This window comes from Bos taurus, chromosome 7, assembly GCF_002263795.3.
Source record: "Bos taurus isolate L1 Dominette 01449 registration number 42190680 breed Hereford chromosome 7, ARS-UCD2.0, whole genome shotgun sequence".
NCBI classification, from domain to species: Eukaryota; Metazoa; Chordata; class Mammalia; order Artiodactyla; family Bovidae; genus Bos; species Bos taurus.
The window spans coordinates 13,079,624-13,097,149 of record NC_037334.1 but is presented as its reverse complement, the minus strand read 5'-3'; the positions used below and the strand labels follow the sequence as shown (position 1 = coordinate 13,097,149).

Sequence of the window (17,526 nt, the reverse complement as noted above, 5' to 3'; positions counted from 1 at the left end):
TCACCCCTGCTCCTGCAACTAGAGAAAGCCAGCATGCAGTAACAAAGACACATGTGCTGTGTGCTTAGTCGCTCAGTCATGTCCAGCTCTTTTGGAGCCCATGGACTGTAGCCTGCCAAGCTCCTCTATCCTTGGCATTCTCCGAGAAAGAATACAGGAGTGCATAGCCATTCTGTTCTCCAGGGGATCATCCCAACCCAGGGATCGAACCCAGGTCTCCTGCCTTAAAGGTAGATTCTTTACCATCTAAACCACCAGGGAAGCCCAACAAAGACTCAAGGCAGCCAAAAAATAAATTTTAAAATGAATAAATAAATAAATAAAGGTCATGCCAGGATTCCAGGACATTGTGTTATACCTCTAATGATGTTTTTTGTCTTTGTGTTAGGTTTAGGTGAAACAGAATTTCTTGAACACAAGCCTTAAGAACAGAATATTTGGACCATATTTAAGAAACTTCATTCTTTTCTCTTTCCCAGTTTTAGGACACCCAGTAGTTTGCCCTTTGCAGTCAGTGCTCTCATGGCTCTGGGAGGACTTGTTTATTTCAAAGTTTCTTATTCTCCTCTTGTGAAATGGAAAATCACAATGTTTAAATTCACCAAAGACTAGATTTTCACCTGTCAGTGGTTATAGTGGCTGCTTGGGAAACACTTGTTCCTGAAATTACAAGGAGACTTTATGTTCTTTTGAAGGAAGCCAATGATTTAACCCTTACATATTTTATAATCATGGGAAAATTCACCATTAAACTATTGTGGATGTAGGAGAACTCCCTTGTACACTGTAGCTCTTAACTTTTTCCTTAGGGCAGTAAGGTCTACTGTATACTGTTAAGGTGTGATGAGAAGTTTTTCTGGCCTATAATGGCACTGTGTTCTAAAATTTGGCTGGAAGCAGTCCTGAGGGAACTGATTACAAGGTGTTTTTGGTCTAAGATGGGTTCCCAGGTGGCACTAGTGGTAAAGAACCTGCCTGCTAATGTAGAAGATATAAGAGACACAGGTTCGACTCCTGGGTCTGGAAGATCCCCTGGAGGAGGTCATGGCAACCCATTCCACTATTCCTGTCTGGAGCATCCCATGGACAGAGGAGCCTGGTGGGCTACAATCCATGGGGTCACAAAGAGTCGGACATGACTGAGGTGATTAGCACGCACTTTGTCTAGGATATTAAAGTTTTTTTTTCATCCAGGAATTTGACAGAAGTTGACAGAGTCCAAGCTATAGTTGATTGAAATCAGGAGGGTCAAACTTCCTAATTCCATCCTCCACGCGGGTAGAGGCCTTAGTTCCTACATAACTGAAAGATATATTGTTATGTATCTCCCTTAAGGAAGGACTACAACTGAAGCGACGCAGCAGCAGCAGCAGCATCAGGACTCTACTGTATCATTGCACTAGGCAGTGTTTGACTGCCTTTTCTCTGTTCTTTCATTCCTTGTTCCTTTAAGATCATGGCTCAGACCTGTTCAAGGGCAAGCATCCAGGTCAGGCTTAGATCACAGAATATGTTAACCCAGAAACGTCTTCTTCTTGTCGTGAAAGCCATGTGTGTTTCTCTTTCTCCAGGGATCTCCTACTTTATTTTTATTTTATTTTTTTTAAGTTCTTCGGTCAGTTTAGTCGCTCAGTCGTGTTGGACTCTTTGCCACCCCATGGACTGCAGCACACCAGGCCTCCCTGTCCATCACCAACTCCCGTTGTTTACTCAAACTCACGTCCATTGAGTCGGTGATGCCATCCAACTGTCTCATCCTCTGTCGAACCCTTCTCCTGCTTTCAATCTTTCCCAGCATCAGGGTCTTTTCAAATGAGTCAGTTCTTCGCATCAGGTGGCCAAAGTATTGGAGTTTCAGCTTCAGCATCAGTCCTTCCAATTAATATTCAGGACTGATTTCCTTTAGGATGGATGGTTGGATCTCCTTGCAGTCCAAGGGACTCTCAGGGTCTTCTCCAACACCACAGTTCAAAAGCATCAATTCTTCCATGCTCAACTTTCTTTATACTCCAAGTCTCACATCCGTACATGACTACTGGAAAAACCATAGCTTTGACTTGACCTTTGTTAGCAAAGTAATGTCTCTGCTATTAGGGAGGGGAGGTGTTACTCTCTTCCGGTGAGGGGCAGGGTTCCCTGAGGCAGTTCTTCAGTAAGATTATAATAACAAAGGTGGCCAAGCCGTAAAGAATCTGCCTAACAATGCAGGTGGCAGCCGGTGCCTCCCACCTCCGAGTCCCGGTGGGTCCGGCTGGGCCCGTCTCTTCCCCTGCAGGTTGAGGCCGCGCTTGCGTCACGTGCACGCGGACAATCCCCGTGGTGAGCCCAGGAGGAGGGGGACTCTCGGTGCAGCGCCTCAGTCCAGCAGCTGTGAGGAGCCTGTCACGCCTGTCCTCCACCTGAGTCTCAACCGGTGTCGGTGTCGGTGTCGGGCACGGGCTGAGCCGTTTCGCTGGAAGTCTCCTCTCCAGGACTTGAGCCTCGGGGTCGGACTGGATGAAGACGATCTGCTGAGGACAGACGGAGGAGATGGGGTGGATGGGGCCCCTCCACTGCACGCGGTGGGGCTGTGGCACGCCAGCCCGGGTGGTGGGGCCAGGTTGTGGGACGCTGCGGGGGTAGACGGGGCCGTCCGGCGTCTCAGGCGTCGCAGGACTGCCGTCCTGTGTGTGGCGGTGGGACCCCGCGCTTGTTTTCCTAGTGGCCCATCCGTGTCTCGGCCTTTCTGGTCCCTGGACAGTGCATGCGACCCTGTCCCGCGGCCCTCGCTGTGCGTGGTTGCAGCCCCTCCCCACCGCTGCTGGCCTCACCCCCGACCCCGCACCCCCAACCCGGTCCCGGACCGGTGACTGCCTGCGCCCGCTTCCCCTTTCTGGGACTGAACCTGTCTTGTCTCACGTGGGCGGTGTCCCCGGAGGAGTAGTGCGTGAGGGTGAAGGAGGAAACAGACAGAGCTGGACCCCATCTTAGGCCAGGCTACAAACATTAAGCTGCATGCACGGTCACCCTCCCAATGAACACTGAACTTTGTGCCGTGTCTATAGAAATGGCATACCAATGGAAAACCAGACCCCCGGGTAAAAGAGCTTCGGGACTTGGACTCTCCCTTGCCTGAAAGAACATGTTAATTATCTCTGTAACAGAACAAAGTGGTAAATTCCATTATGTTTACCAGGATATGACCACAGGCCTATTGATAAATATCCACTATTTATCCAGTTTTGTGACACATGAATCATGGGTTAACTTTGATTGTATCTTTTACCTTGTTCAGACTAGTTTCAAGGAAAATTTGGGGAGGTGGGTTTGAGCAAGTACACTTAGGGTATACAAGGTTTTCACAAAAACTGGTCAGGGTCTTTGGCTAAGAGGAGACTCTGCCTTGGGCCCGGCGGGTGTAATAAACTGCACTCCACTATCTCCATTGTCCTTCTGAGTGAGTTTGTTTCCCAGAAGGCGTGGCTACAACAAGGGCCATGGGGCGCGTTACTCGGCGGGAGAACGTTCTCCCAGGCCGGCTGTGGCTCTGGGTGTCAGCGGTGGTGGGCGCGAGCCCAAGGAATGTGGCCTCGCGGGAGCCCGGGAGACCATTCGGCGTCCTGGGTGTCGCGGGACCGCACCTGTGCTGGAGGTCTCTGGCCGTGAGACCCCGCGGCGTGCCCCGGCGGCCGACTCGCTTCCGGGTCTTTTTGAAAGGCCCTTGGGACCCTCGCAGTGGCGAGCGGCCACCCACCTCCACGGCCGGTTCTTTGCTGCCGCCGCGTCTTTGTGAAGTAGGCCTACGTGGCAGCACCCCGTCGGTGCCCATCTCCGGCCGTCAGTAAGCCTCGTCCGTCCTGTCTATTGATTCCCAGGGCCGCGCCCTGGTGCGTCTCGCTCCCCTGGCCCGCCGCGGTCCCGCTCCGTTGCCCGTCGCCCCCGTCTGTCCGCTGACGTCGTCGCGTGCTGAACCAGGGGCAGCGCTCGTGCCCCGCGCCGCCTTCAGCTTGGGTGTGCTCACCATTGCGCGGATCAGGTCCCCGGCTGGCCGCTGTGGACCCGCCGCGGTGCCCGCGCCTCCCGCCCCTTGGAGCGGAGGACCCGAGGGAGCTTCGGCCTTTCCGAAGCTCCGGGCCAGTGTCTCAGGCCCCGCTCCCGGCGCCGCCTGGAAGGCCGATCAGCCACGAGGCTCGCACCCTGGTTCCTCCACGCCGTCGCGGCGGCGGTCTGCGTCCCTTTTGGACCGAGTGTGGGAGGGAGACCGTCCTCGCCCTGGGCAGAACCGGTCGGCCGGGGTCCCCTGGTGATCACCTTCCCCCTTCCTCGCCTCGTTGGGTTCCACTGCCGCTCGTCGCCCCTGCGCCCCGCGCCGGGCTCCCTGTGCTCGCTTTCTGGGGCTTCCATGGTAGCTGGGGCTTCCCTCGTGGCTCAGCTGGTAAAGAATCCGCCTGCAATGCAGGAGACCCCGGTTCAATTCCTGGGTTGGGAAGATCCGCTGGAGAAGGGATAGGCTAAGCACTCCAGTATTCTAGCCTGGAGAATTCCATGGACTGTATAGTCCATGGGGTTGCAGATTCAGACATGACTGAGCGACTTTCACTTTCACATGTACCAATGCAGGAGAGGCAAGAGATGTAGGTGAGTTGGATACCTGGGTCAGGAAGATCCCCTGGAGTAGAAAATGACAACCCACTTCGGTATTCTTGCCTAGAAAATTCCACAGACAGAGGTGCCTGGTTGGCTAAAGTCCACAGGGTCTCAAAGAGTTGGATATCACAGAGCCTCTGAGCAAAACTAATAACAAAAGCAATGAAAAAGAAAAGAAGCAGACCTAGCCTAGAGTCTGAATAGGCTCTTCCTTGAGACATGATGTCGCTTACAGGTGGTGCAGAGCCCTATACCAAGGTCACAGGGTAAAAATCTCTGGAACTGACCAAGCCCAATAGCAACTGTTGCCATAAGCCTCTGGATAGAAACTGGCCAGTTCCCTGATCCCATATAAAGTAAAATACTCATCCTACTATACACCCTATAGCATCCTAACCAATCACCTAATGCCACCATTCCAGTAGGAATTTTCTCTGTCTTGAGCCTATAAAAATTGGCCAAAAGCCTTCAATAGCTTTTGGTTACCCCTTGAGTCGAGTCGGCCCTCTGTTCTAATAGTGTCTCCCACTCTAAGAAACTTTATTCTTCTGTCGTTCTGCCTCATGTCTGGAAATTCTTTTCCAACCCATGCACGGACCAGGACACGTGGATCAACTTGTTTGCAGGACAGAGGTAGGGTGGGGGATGTGCAGAGCAAACTTGTAATTACCAAGGCATAAGGGAGGAGGGATAAATTGGGACACTGGGATGGAAGCGTACATGCTACTATCTATATGATGGGGTCCTGCTTTGTAGCCCAAGGAACTTTACTCTGTACTCTGTAATGGCCTATATGAGAGAAAAATCTAAGAAGAGCTGATCCACAATGCTATACTAGCTTCAGTTGTCCAGAATGACTGATTCACTATGCTGGACAACTGAAGCTAGCACAGCATTGTGGATCAACTATATTCCAATAAAAATTATAACTTAATTAACTAATAAAATTTCTTCCAGTGTCAAATGTACACCTGAGCATTTAATGTACGTTCCTCACATCCTGTGGCTTGACTGAAACTTGTCCTCGCACGCCCTTAAGCTGACTTCCAGAGCCACTTCCTACCAGAGCCACGAGCTCTGGGATTCTTTAGCTTAAGTCTCCATTGAGTGGCAACAGGGGAGAGATGAGTGGAAGGCTAGCGCTATCGAAGACCAAAGATGAAAATGGAGCCAGTCCCTTTATTACGGATGGTGAGTTCACCATAAGTTCCGCGTTTCGTAACAAGCACAGTTTCATGCCTGGCCACACAGTTTGACACCAAGTCTTTGCCCCTAGAGGACCCAAGAGGCTCAAGTTCCAGGCAGGACTGGCCTGGATCATCCTCCTCTCTATACTTGCGCCATCTTGAAACAGAATTGAAGGAGTCCTCGGGCCTGGAAAAAGGAGATAACGATCTCAAAGGCCCGTGCTGGACCACCTGACTTCGGGGAAAACAAAACAACTTAAAAGTCCCACCCCGATACTCCGGGAGACTTTCAACCCCCTGTCCGGGACCCCGCTGTTGTTCAACCGCAAACTGCCCTCTCAGCTAAAGATTACCCAGAACGCCCCGCCTGACTAAATCTTCCTGTATTGCTTCCACAAACCTCGCCTTAAATATGAAACCTCCCTGATCCCGCACGCGCTCAGCCTGGTCTCTAGACCGACAGTCGCCTCTCCTTGCCTGAATAAAGGTAACCTGTCTCTGTTGAGGTCGTCTTCTTTTCTCATTGCCTCGTCTCGAACTATACCTTACAAGAATCAGGAATGTGGAGAAGATAGCAGAGGCAGTCCTAGACTAGGAAAAAGTTCTCTTCAAAAGCAAACAGGCTTGGGGGGACAAGTCCCACCTTACCTTCCGTAGGTCGTCAGTCAGTCCCGCGGGGCGGGGCATTAAGATCTGTCCAACCAGGGGGCCACCCTTGCAGGTGGGCGGGGTGATGCGGTGATTTTACCTAGACTTCTTTACTTTCTTGAACCGCGGAGAAAATTGCCCTTGTTTCCTGTGTGGTTGGTTAACCTACCCGGTAACTTTCAAGTCTTTGTTTGGCCCCCTGATCTGCACTAATCTTTGGCGTCCTTTAGGCGGGACTCCGACACACCAAGGAATCTGGACATGTTGAGTGTGCTGATCCGGCTGCGGCCACGGCAGAGGGACTCTTTGAGACCCGCTGAACCGACCATGTTTGGACCCCGTCTCCTGATCACCGCCAGAGTTTGTGACTGTGCCAGGCTCTGTGTGCTGATTGGACCTCGGTCCCTTAGATTCGCAGGGTTAGTGGGGCTGTTGCCCTGGGTGTCCTGAAAGGGAGCTCTTGTCTAGCACTGGGAAATGAATTGTGTCCAGGCAGAGAGCATTTGGAGAAGGTACTCCAGTACTCTTGCCTGGAGAATCCATGGACGGAGGAGCCTGGTTGGCTGCAGTCCATGGGGTCGCTAAGAGTCGGACACGACTGAGCGACTTCACTTTCACTTTTTACTTTCATGCATTGAAGAAGGAAATGGCAACCCACTCCAGTGTTCTTGCCTGGAGAATCCCAGGGACAGGGAAGCCTGGTGGGCTGCCGTCTATGGGGTCGCACAGAGTCGGACACGACTGAAGCGACTTAGCAGCAGCAGCAGCAGAGAGCATTAAGGTAAGGGAACCCAGGAGAACTGCCCTGCCACATGCCCCGGATTTAATGGTGATGGGATTGGTTTCTGGATTGTCTTTGGCCAGTTACTCTGACTCAGGGTTCTTCCTGGTGGCCTACACATTGGTCAGTCAAGATGGATGTCAGTGAGAAGGATTCTGGGCGATGGTAGGACACGTGGAATCTCCTTTTCCAAATGTTTGGGACTTGGAGTCTCAAATCAAAGACCTTTTCCACCCTAGATGGGCTTTATGTAGGGCTGGCAATAAATTCTTAAATTTCTAGAGCACTCTTCTCTTTGCCAAAGTCAGTTTTGCCTCTCTGATTCAAATTAGCTATCAACCATTCATATAGCCTCTTGGTACAGGGAAGGGACGAGGGTAACACTGACTGACTTGGTTCAGTGCTTAAGACTCCACTGACTTCCACTGCAAGGGGCACAGGTTGGATCCCTAGTCTGGGAACTAATATGATGTGTGAAACTAATATGCTGTGTGGGAACTAACATGCTGTGTGAAAGTGAAAATCTCTTAGTCCTGTCTGACTCTTTGTGACCCCAGGGACTAAACAGTCCATGGAATTCTCCAGGCCAGAATACTGGAGTGCATAGCCTTTCCCTTCTCCATGGGATTTTCCCAACCCAGGGATCGAGCCCAGGCCTCCTGCACTGCAGGCATTTTCTTTACCAGCTGAGCTACAAGGGAAACCTATTTCCATGCTTCGAGGTGCAGCCAAAACCTTTTTTTTTTTTTTAATGAGGGAGCTGGGCTTTCTTGATTCCTTGGCTAGAACAAGAGTATTTGTTTATCGACACTATTTAGGCATCGTGTGTAATGGACTTTGTGACTGCTCCCCTTGGTGCCATATATATTTACTGATTTTCACAATCTACTGTAAATAATAGAATGCAGACAATACTCCACACTCCATTTTTGACACCTGTTTTTCTCTTATACCCACATGAGAACTACCAAAAAAAAAAAAAGAAAAAAAAAAAATAACCAAAGAAACACACACCTTTTTCTTTTCTGAATATAGATTCAAAAAATCTCAACAAATACTAGTAACTGTGAACCAGCATTATGAAAAAAAGTATTATAAAGCATGATCAAGACTGACTATTTCTTGGGATGAAAGGTTGGGCTAGCATCTCAAAGTCTTTAATGAAATGAATGAGATCAACAGGTTAGAAATCAAAAGTAGCAAGGCCTTCTGAACAGACTCTTTAGGAGGTCTGAGTCCCTCCTAAAGACTCTGAAGACAAACACAAGTCACAGAAGATACTCAAGAACTACCGGGAACCCACAAGTATTAGCAAAACCCACCCACGCAGGATGGCAACTAGAAACTGGCCAGTGGACCTTTCCACTTGCCTTCCTGGCCTCCTGGCTATGTAGATTTCAGTACCCCACCCCTTTGTGCCTGAGTGACAAGCTGCAGGAGGATGGCTGCTCAGTGGAGCCATTTCTGCGGCTGCCCTGGGATGTATCCCTGCCAGGCACTTCTGGTTCTTTAACAGTTTTCCCAGGCCTGGATTGCTTCTGCTGTCCTCTGCAACTCCTCCTACACTGAGCTATCTGAGATGCTCTTCCCAGATTATAATCCTCAAATCTGTCTTGAATAAGTTATTCCAATTATTTCTTAGATTGAGTGATTAATTTTTGAAACCGTCTGTGTACCAACAAAATATTGTAATGTCAACAGTTAAAATATATGTAAGGTAACTGTATTCCTATTTCCCATAATAGAATAAAAACAAGAAATGATACTGTCAATTGGAATATACCTGGAGAGTATTACGGGCCACCCCGCCAGTAGAAGGCACCCATTAATTAATCATTTTTATGCTTTTAATATATTTGGAGATACATACAACAATCTCCACAGTCAAGTTATGCCTGGGAAATCCCATGGACAGGGGAGCCTAGTGAGCTACAGGCCATAGGGTCACAAAAGTTTCATATACGACTTAGTGACCAAACTACAACATATATAAATATGTGACTGACTCACCTGCTATTCTACTGAGGCTCGCACACCATTGTAGATCAGCTACACTGGAATAAAATTAACAAATTAATAACTTAGTCAATAAAATTTCACCCAGTGTAAAACGTACACCCAAGAAGTTAATGAAGACACTTCACAGGCTGTAGTTTGACTGAGGTTCGTGCTGGCACCCAGGTAAGGCTGAGTGATTCAGGCCTCCAACCAGAGCCAAGGGATTCTTGAGCTTCAGGACCTAATGAGTGGGGCTGGGGCAGGGATGGGTGGAAAGCTCAGCCCTCCTTAGGACCAAAGATGAAAATGGAGGCGACCCCTGTATTAGAGACGGTGAGTTCACATTTCAGTGTCTGCCTTTCTTAAGAAGCACAGTTCCACTCCTCGCCACACAATTTTATGCCAAGCCCTTGACCCCGGGAGGATCTGAGACCCTTTTGTTCCAGGCAGGACTGGCCAGGGCCACCATCTTATCTGTACTTGCTCCATCTTGAAACGGAATCATAGACCCCAAAACTATTATTTTTCCAAGCACAAGTAACAGGCCAGGGGAGGTCCAATCCCACCTCCCACAGGTTGTCATTCTGGAGGAAGAGGCGGGATACTGGAATCTGTCCAGCCAGGAAGCCGCTGCGGCAGGTTGGCGGGGCGATTCTGCGCCAATGCCTGGACTTCCTTTCTCCCCCTGCGGAGAAGGACCGGTGTCTTTCCGGTTTCACCCTTTCGGTCCCTTTTACGTTCAGAAGCCCTGCGATCTGCGCAAGTCTTTGAAGCTCTTGGGAGGGACTCAGAGTAACTTCCAAGCAACTTGAAATGATGAGTCCGCTGACTCGGTTACCGACACCGGAGGTGGAGTGGTTGCTACCGTCCGAAGCCGGCTACGGTTTGATCCGGCACCTCGGGGTCACCGCCGGAGTCCGGATACGCTGGGTCTGGGGCGCCACTCGGACCTCAGTCCCCTCCAGCTCGCAGCGGAGGGGATGGCCCAGCAGCCGGGACCCGGGCGTCTGGCCTGGTCACCGCGCGCCGAAAGTTCGGCTCGCGCAGCCTTTCTTTCCAAGGTTGTGCGTGACCACATGCATGGTCTTCAGAGGACAATCGCGACTCGTTCTCCAGGTCGTAGGATTAGATGTTGTTTGGGGGCTCCCAGGCCTTAGTTTCTCGATCGTGCCCGATGCTTTGGGACCCCGTGGACTACTGTAGCCCTCCTGGCTACACTGTCTGTGGGATTTTCCAGGCAAGAATACTGAAGGGGGTTGCCATTTACTTCTCCAGGGGATTTTTTTGCGGCGGTGGTGAAATCTGCGTCTTCTGCGTTGGCCGGCGGTAATTTTGCCAGTGAGCCATCAGGGAAGCCCTTTTTATGACTGGCTGCTGCTGCTTCTACTAAGTCACTTCAGTCGTGTCCGACTCTGTGTGATCCCATAGCCGCAGTAAACATTAGACTTCCAGGTCTTTCCCCTCGTTCCCAAGATTCCGATTGAAATGATCGATTCGTCTCTGCGGTGCATTTCAAACAAACCCAATATTTTAATTTTTGGTGAAATCTGCGTCTTCTGCGTTGGCCGGCGGTAATTTTGCCAGTGAGCCATCAGGGAAGCCCTTTTTATGACTGGCTGCTGCTGCTTCTACTAAGTCACTTCAGTCGTGTCCGACTCTGTGTGATCCCATTGCCGCAGTAAACATTAGACTTCCAGGTCTTTCCCCTCGTTCCCAAGATTCCGATTGAAATGATCGATTCGTCTCTGCGGTGCATTTCAAACAAACCCAATATTTTAATTTTTTTTATCCTATTTGCTCAGTCTTGGATGGCATTTTTCCGGGATGTGGGGGAGACATTCGTAGGTATTTTATCTTAGCGGAAAGCCTAGATTAACCGCCTGGAAGTTGGTTGTCTGATAGCCATTCTTAGCCCGATTTTTTACTGGGAACAGATATTCCATAGGAAATCCTTTCATGGAGGTTTTCCTTTTTTTTTTTCTTTTTGGAAACTTTATTGACTAACTACCCTGTGAGTCCTCTTCAGAAGATCTACTCATTTAAGTTTCTTTTTTCTATACTGTAAGATATATTTAATTAATGGAGCTTAACGAACCGTATACAATATTTCCGAAGACTTAAGATGGGAATGTCAGTTGGGAAATAGTCCATTCTTACATTCCATTTGTTTCACTTGGTTTCATTCTCCGCGTGAGTATGGTGAAATCATGGGGGCGGGGGGTGCTCTACTTTTGGTCGATTTCCAATGGCATTCCAGGATTTACAGTTGCAGACAAAAAAGTATTCAAGTAGGATTACTTGTGTTGAAAATAATGATTGACATATATTTTTATGAAGGGAAGTTATTTGTGGTTTTCTGGGTGAAGTAGTAGACGTGGCTTGTACATGTCTTCTCTTGTTTTCACATAAACACGATTTGAGTGTTTTTGCTGAATTGGTCAAACAGGATTTGTGTATTTAACTTTTTAGTGGTGGTGTAGAGCACCTGTATGGGGAGCAGAGCCTGGGTTTATTGTCTTCAGGCTAAGGGCCCAGCTAAGGCCCTGTGGAGGGGACGTACTTGAAGGCCTTCATATACTTAGAATCATACAGTCTCTAGCTTTTTCAGATTGTCTCCTTTCAGGTTGCAATACAGTTTTAATACAAGTTTCCTTCATGTGTTTTCATAGTTTGATGTTAAAACTTCATTCCTTTTCATTAGTGAACATTATTTGATTGTATGGATGTACCACTGATTATTTGACTCTTGCAGGATTTGTTGCTTACCTGTTAACTTCTGCTCCCTGGGCCCCATACAACTATTTCTGTATGACTTTTGTGTGAATACAAGAGTTGTCCTCATTTCAACAAATAACAAGGAGTGGTATAGCTGGGTCTTAAGATACTTAGTAAGGTAACAGTATATTTTGTTTTCAAAGAATGCTCCTGTCTTCCTTGATAGGGGTATCAAATTCCATTTTCCTCAGCAGTAAATCCCCTTGCCAATTCAGGAGCCTCCAGTTGGATCCCTGCTCTGGGAAGATTCCATGAAGAAGGAAATGGCAAAACACTCTAGTATTCTTGCCTGGAGCACCCCTATTGAGCCTGGAATAGTTAATTATAGTCCCTGGGGATACGGAGAGTGGTACTCACAGTCGCCACCTAGCGACTGAACAGCAATAGCTGAGAATGAGGATGATCACATCTAATTGGTATTCTGAGTATTTTTCTTGATAGTCATGAGTGTGTTGGAGAAGGCAATGGCACCCCACTCCAGTACTCTTGCCTGGAAAATCCCATGGACGGAGGAGCCCGGTGGGCTGCAGTCCATGGGGTCGCTAAGAGTCGGACACAACTGAGCGACTTCACTTTCACTTTTCACTTTCTTGCATTGGAGAAGGAAATGGAGCCCCACTCCAGTGTTCTTGCCTGGAGAATCCCAGGGACGGGGGAGCCTGGTGGGCTGCCGTCTATGGGGTCGCACAGAGTCGGACATGACTGAAGTGACTTAGCAGCAGCAGCATGAGTGTGTAGTGACAGTTTATTGTTTTATTTGCAGTTTCCAATTGACATTTGATGTTCAACTTGTTTTCATATTTCCTATTTCCCTTCTGTATATGCTTTTTGGTCAACTGTTGAGATCATTTGCCCATTGTTAATTGGATTATTTTATCTTCTTACTATTGAGTTTTCATAGTTGTGGGGCTATTTTGAATACTAGTCATTTATCATATGTGTGGTGCTATGCTTAGTTGCCCAGTCGTGTCTGACTCTTTGTGACCCTATGGACTGCAGTCCACCAGGCTCCTCTGTCCATGGGGATTCTCCAGGCAAGAATACTGGAATGGGTGGCCTATCCCCTCTCCAGGGAATCTTTCCAACCCATGAATCAAACCAGGGTCTCCTGCATTGCAGGTGGACTCTTTTTCAGCTGAGCTACCAGAATGCCCCATTTATCACATAAGTGATTTGCAAATATTTTCTCCTGTCCTGTGACTTAGCTTATCATTCTCTTAACACTCTCTTTCTCAGAGGAGGCATTTTCTATTAATGAAGTGAAATTATACTTATTTTCTTTTATAGGCCTTGTGTTTGTTGTTTGAAAATTAATCATCAAAGCCAAGGTGACTTAATTTCCTTCTGTGAAATTTTGCAGGAGTTTATTACTTTTGTACTGTACATTTAGATCTGTGATGGTTTTGAGGGTTTTTCTGGTAAAATATGTAGTCCTGTGCCAACATTCATTTTATTTGTGTGTTTGTGAATATCTATTAATTCTTGCACTATTTGTTAAAAACCTTCTATTTTCATTTGAATTTCCTTTCCTTTTCTTTGTCCAACTTCCATGTGGCTCTCTAGGAAGATACTGACTTTCTTCCAATATTAGGATAAATCTTGCCCAGTTGTTTTTGAAGTTTCAACTTTTTATTTTCCAGATTATTATTATTATTCTCATTATCTTTACGTTGACTGCTTTGGATCTTTGCTGCAGCTTGCTGACTTATCTGTAGTTCAGGCACCTCAGCCTCTCTTGTTATGGACCAGGGGCTCTAAAGTAGGCAGGCTTGGTTGCCCTGGGATGTGCAGGACTTTAATTCCTGGAGCAGGGTTCTTACCTGCATCCCTTGTGTTGCAAGGCAGATTCTTAAGCACCAGGCTACCGGGGAAGACTCTGAATATGTCTCCTTAACCAAGAGTTATCTGTTGTTGGAGTATCTTTCAAATGTTTCACAGACACAGTTATGTGCCACAGAATGACTATTTGAATTTATGTACAGAATTCAGGAACATGCTCTTTCTTAGGAAGTAGAAGTTGCCTCTATTTCTTGTTTGTGATGATAAATGGGCGCCTGATTTTACTAAGTCCTTTAAATTTTCATTTCTCCTGTATGTCTTCCTCATATTAGTTCTTTCTTTCTTCCCTTGTAGTCATAATGACTACATGTTTATCATTGAATCTGAGCAAACTCTAGGAGATAGTGAAGGACAACGGTGCCAGGCGTGCTGCAGTCCATAGGACCACAAAGAGTCAGAAAAGACTGAGCAACTGAACAAGAAGAATGCTACTTTTAGTCAGTCCACCTGCATAATTTATATTCTTTCTGATGAATTTTTTCTTAAAGATTTATTTATTTATTTATTTATTTTTGGCTGCGCTGGGTCTTCCTTGCTGCACGCAGGCTTTCTCTAGTTTCGGTAAGAGAGGGCCAGTCTCTACTTGCGGTGAGCAGTTGTCTCGTTGGGATGCCTTTTCTTGTGGAGCATCGATTCTATGGGCAAGAGCTTCAGTAGTAGCCGTATGCTGGCTCAGTAGTTCTGGCTCTAGGGCTGTAGACCAGAGTCAGTACTTGTGGCCCATTGGCTTAGTTGCCACTTTGTCTGTGGGCTGTTCCTAAAGCAGGGATCAAACTCGTGTCCACTGCATTGGCAGGTGGATTCTCAACCGCTGACCACCAGCAAATACCCATTTCTAATGAATTTTCAAAGGTATCTTTCAAACTTGTTATATTAATGACTAATTCCCTCAATTTTTCCCTCAAACTGGCTTTGTATTCTTAATTTGCCTAATTGTGCTTACTAACAAAATTCTAGGAAGTTTTTTTTTAAACATGATATCATTAAATATTTCAGTCAACTTGATTCTTGTTTTAGGTTATGTTTGTCCTGAAAAGAAGTCCAATCTGATTTTGTAGTCTTTTCCTGTACATAAAAGTTTACTTCTGGCTTTTTATAATATATTCTCTTTGCCTTTGTTTTTTCCTCCTTTTGAATATAACATGCATTGGTCTCCATTTTAGGAGTTTTGATTTTTTGTTCACTGAGCTTCTTGGACAGGTGTTGTCTGTCATTAATGTTAGGAAAACCTCAGTGCTTGTGATTTCTGTCTCTCTTTTCATTTAGTTATTTTCACTAGCTGTACCTGAAATATTCCATTAATAAAATGTCATGTCATGTCAGGTTTCATGAATATTTTGTTCTGTGTTTTTTTATATTTTTAGCCTTTGTGTTAGACTCTAGTGAAACAGGTGTTTTGGGCGTACAGGCCTTTAGAACAAAATATTTGAGGAATTTTTAAAATGTCTTTCTTTTCTTTTCCCAGTATTAGGACTCCAGCTTGACCTTTGAGTCATGCTCTGATGGTTGTGGGATAACTTCTTTATTTCAAGTTTTTCACTCTCTTCTTGTGAGATGGAGAATCACATTTAAATTCACAAACCACAGACTAGATTTACGCCTCTCTGGGGTTATAGTGGCTACTGGCAAAACATTTGTTCTTGAAATTGCAGGATAGAAGCCTTATGTTCTTTTGGAGGAAGCCAATGATGATACCCCCACATGTTTTATGATCACAGGAAAATTCATCCTCAAAGCATTATGGATGTTGATGTAGCTGTAGCTCTTAACCTGTACTTAAAGGCAGTAAGGCCCAGGATATACTGTTAGTTTGTGATGACAAAGAGTCTTTCTGGTGTGTAATTGCACTGTGTGTTTAAAGTTTAGCTCAAAGTGCCCAGAGGCACTTGGGTAGAATAAATTTTGTGGTCTAACATACTGTTAGTGATTCTTCATCCCTGAGGTCTAAGGTTGAAATCATTTGCTATCTGCATCAAGTTTTATGTAGAGAAAAGAGAAAAGCAGGTTCTGTGATTATTATCAACCAACTTAAAGGCAGTGTTTCTTCAGCAGAATATTTATATTCAGGCAGGTACAGGTGATTTTGTTTTCAAAAGACCTGGAGGACATTGGGACAGTGTGGACAGCTGGGCTTTGGTCAAATTTGAGTTATACTGGTCACCTGGCTTCTGATGTTAGGTTGTACAATTAGAAAAGGCTTTCCAGTTTTTTTACTGGGTTTTTATTCATTGAAACCCTATGCAATGTTGATCATCTGCCCCATGGCGTAGTGTAAAATGTAGACCATAAGGAAGAAGATGAAAGAATTTTTCCACAGGAAATCAGTCTTCCTGAAATTGTATTTGTTTCATTTGTAAAGGATTCCTGTCATTTCCCTCCATTCTCTGGCTTGGCCATGATTGTGATATAAGTAATACTGTGACCATAGAAATGATGTGTAAATAATTTCATTTCTTCATGATGCTATTCCATTATTGAGGAAGTGTGGAGTGTAAGTTTCTCATGATCAAGTCATAGCATAACTCTTGTCAAAGAACAGAATCATACGTAAGCTGCATAATATTTACAAGTGGAGTATAAATGTCTAGTGTGTCAGTCTCATGCGTCTCACTGTGCACATATTTTGGATGTTTTAGGACTCATTGGCCTTTGAGGATGTGGCTGTGAATTTCACCTGAGAGGAGTGGCTTTTACTGGATTCCTCACAGAAGAAACTCCACAGAGACATGATGTTGGAAAACATCAGGAATCTGGCATCAGTAGGTAAGAATGACAAAATTCCCTATATTGATCTATTAGAGGTGTTTCTTACCTGTCTGTAGTGTTCAAAGATGTGGAGTGTGGAAAGACAATACATTGGTAGAGAAACTATGCGGGAAGAAAGGGCAGTTCTCCTGCAGTCCAAAAGTTAGGACTTGACTCTTTGACCTCTCTGGCCTGGGTTCAATCCCTGGTTCAGGAAGTAATATCCCACAAGCTGCACAACATGGCAGGAAAAAAAAAAAAAAGAAAGAAAAATACAAACTGGGCAGGGTCAGAATTCATCATGGACCTAAAATCCAATGAATTTTTCTTTAATTTCTAGTACTTTGGGTCATATTTTTTTTCTGGTTCTGCATTTCAGTGGCAAAATGGCCAGATCATCATGACATTGATGAACAGGAGAAAAACCATGGGAAAAAATTAAGATGAGCCATATTCATGATACCCAGCATGTCTCATGTCCAAATTTTGGTGTATAATGAAAATTTTATAGGAATCAAAGAAAAGAAATAGCCCCATCTTCAAATTTATTTATTCTTGAAAATGTCTCTCCAAAATATTTTCTTAAATATGGAAGAAATGTTCCATGTTTCCAATGTAATTTGTTTATAGTTCATATTCATAAACTCTACATTTGAATATAAGGGGTTTTTTTAAATAATTTTATTATTTATGTATTTCTTATTGTAGAGTTTGGGCTTTGGTACTTTTGGTCTCAGGCCGTAGAGTTTAGGCTAAATAGTTGTGGTACAAGAGCTTAGTTTCTCCACAGCGTATGGAATCTTCCAAGACCCAGGATTGACCCCATGTCTCCAGCATTGGCAGGTGGATTCTTTACCACTAAGCCACCAGGGAAGCCCTCAATATCACTTTTTAACAGAAAGGTTGAAATTCTGTTGGAAAGCATTT

General features: G+C 46.0%; 1 protein-coding gene across 1 annotated transcript in view; it reads left to right on the top strand.

Moving 5' to 3' along the window:
- The window catches only part of LOC505918 (zinc finger protein 709), an 87,860-nt gene extending 71,243 nt beyond the window's left edge, over positions 1–16,617 (top strand). The window contains exon 5 of the transcript XR_009495158.1: positions 16,491–16,617. The gene's annotated coding sequence lies outside the window, so the exon portion shown is untranslated. The remainder of the gene's footprint in view (positions 1–16,490) is intronic.
- Positions 16,618–17,526: the final 909 nt, after the last annotated feature.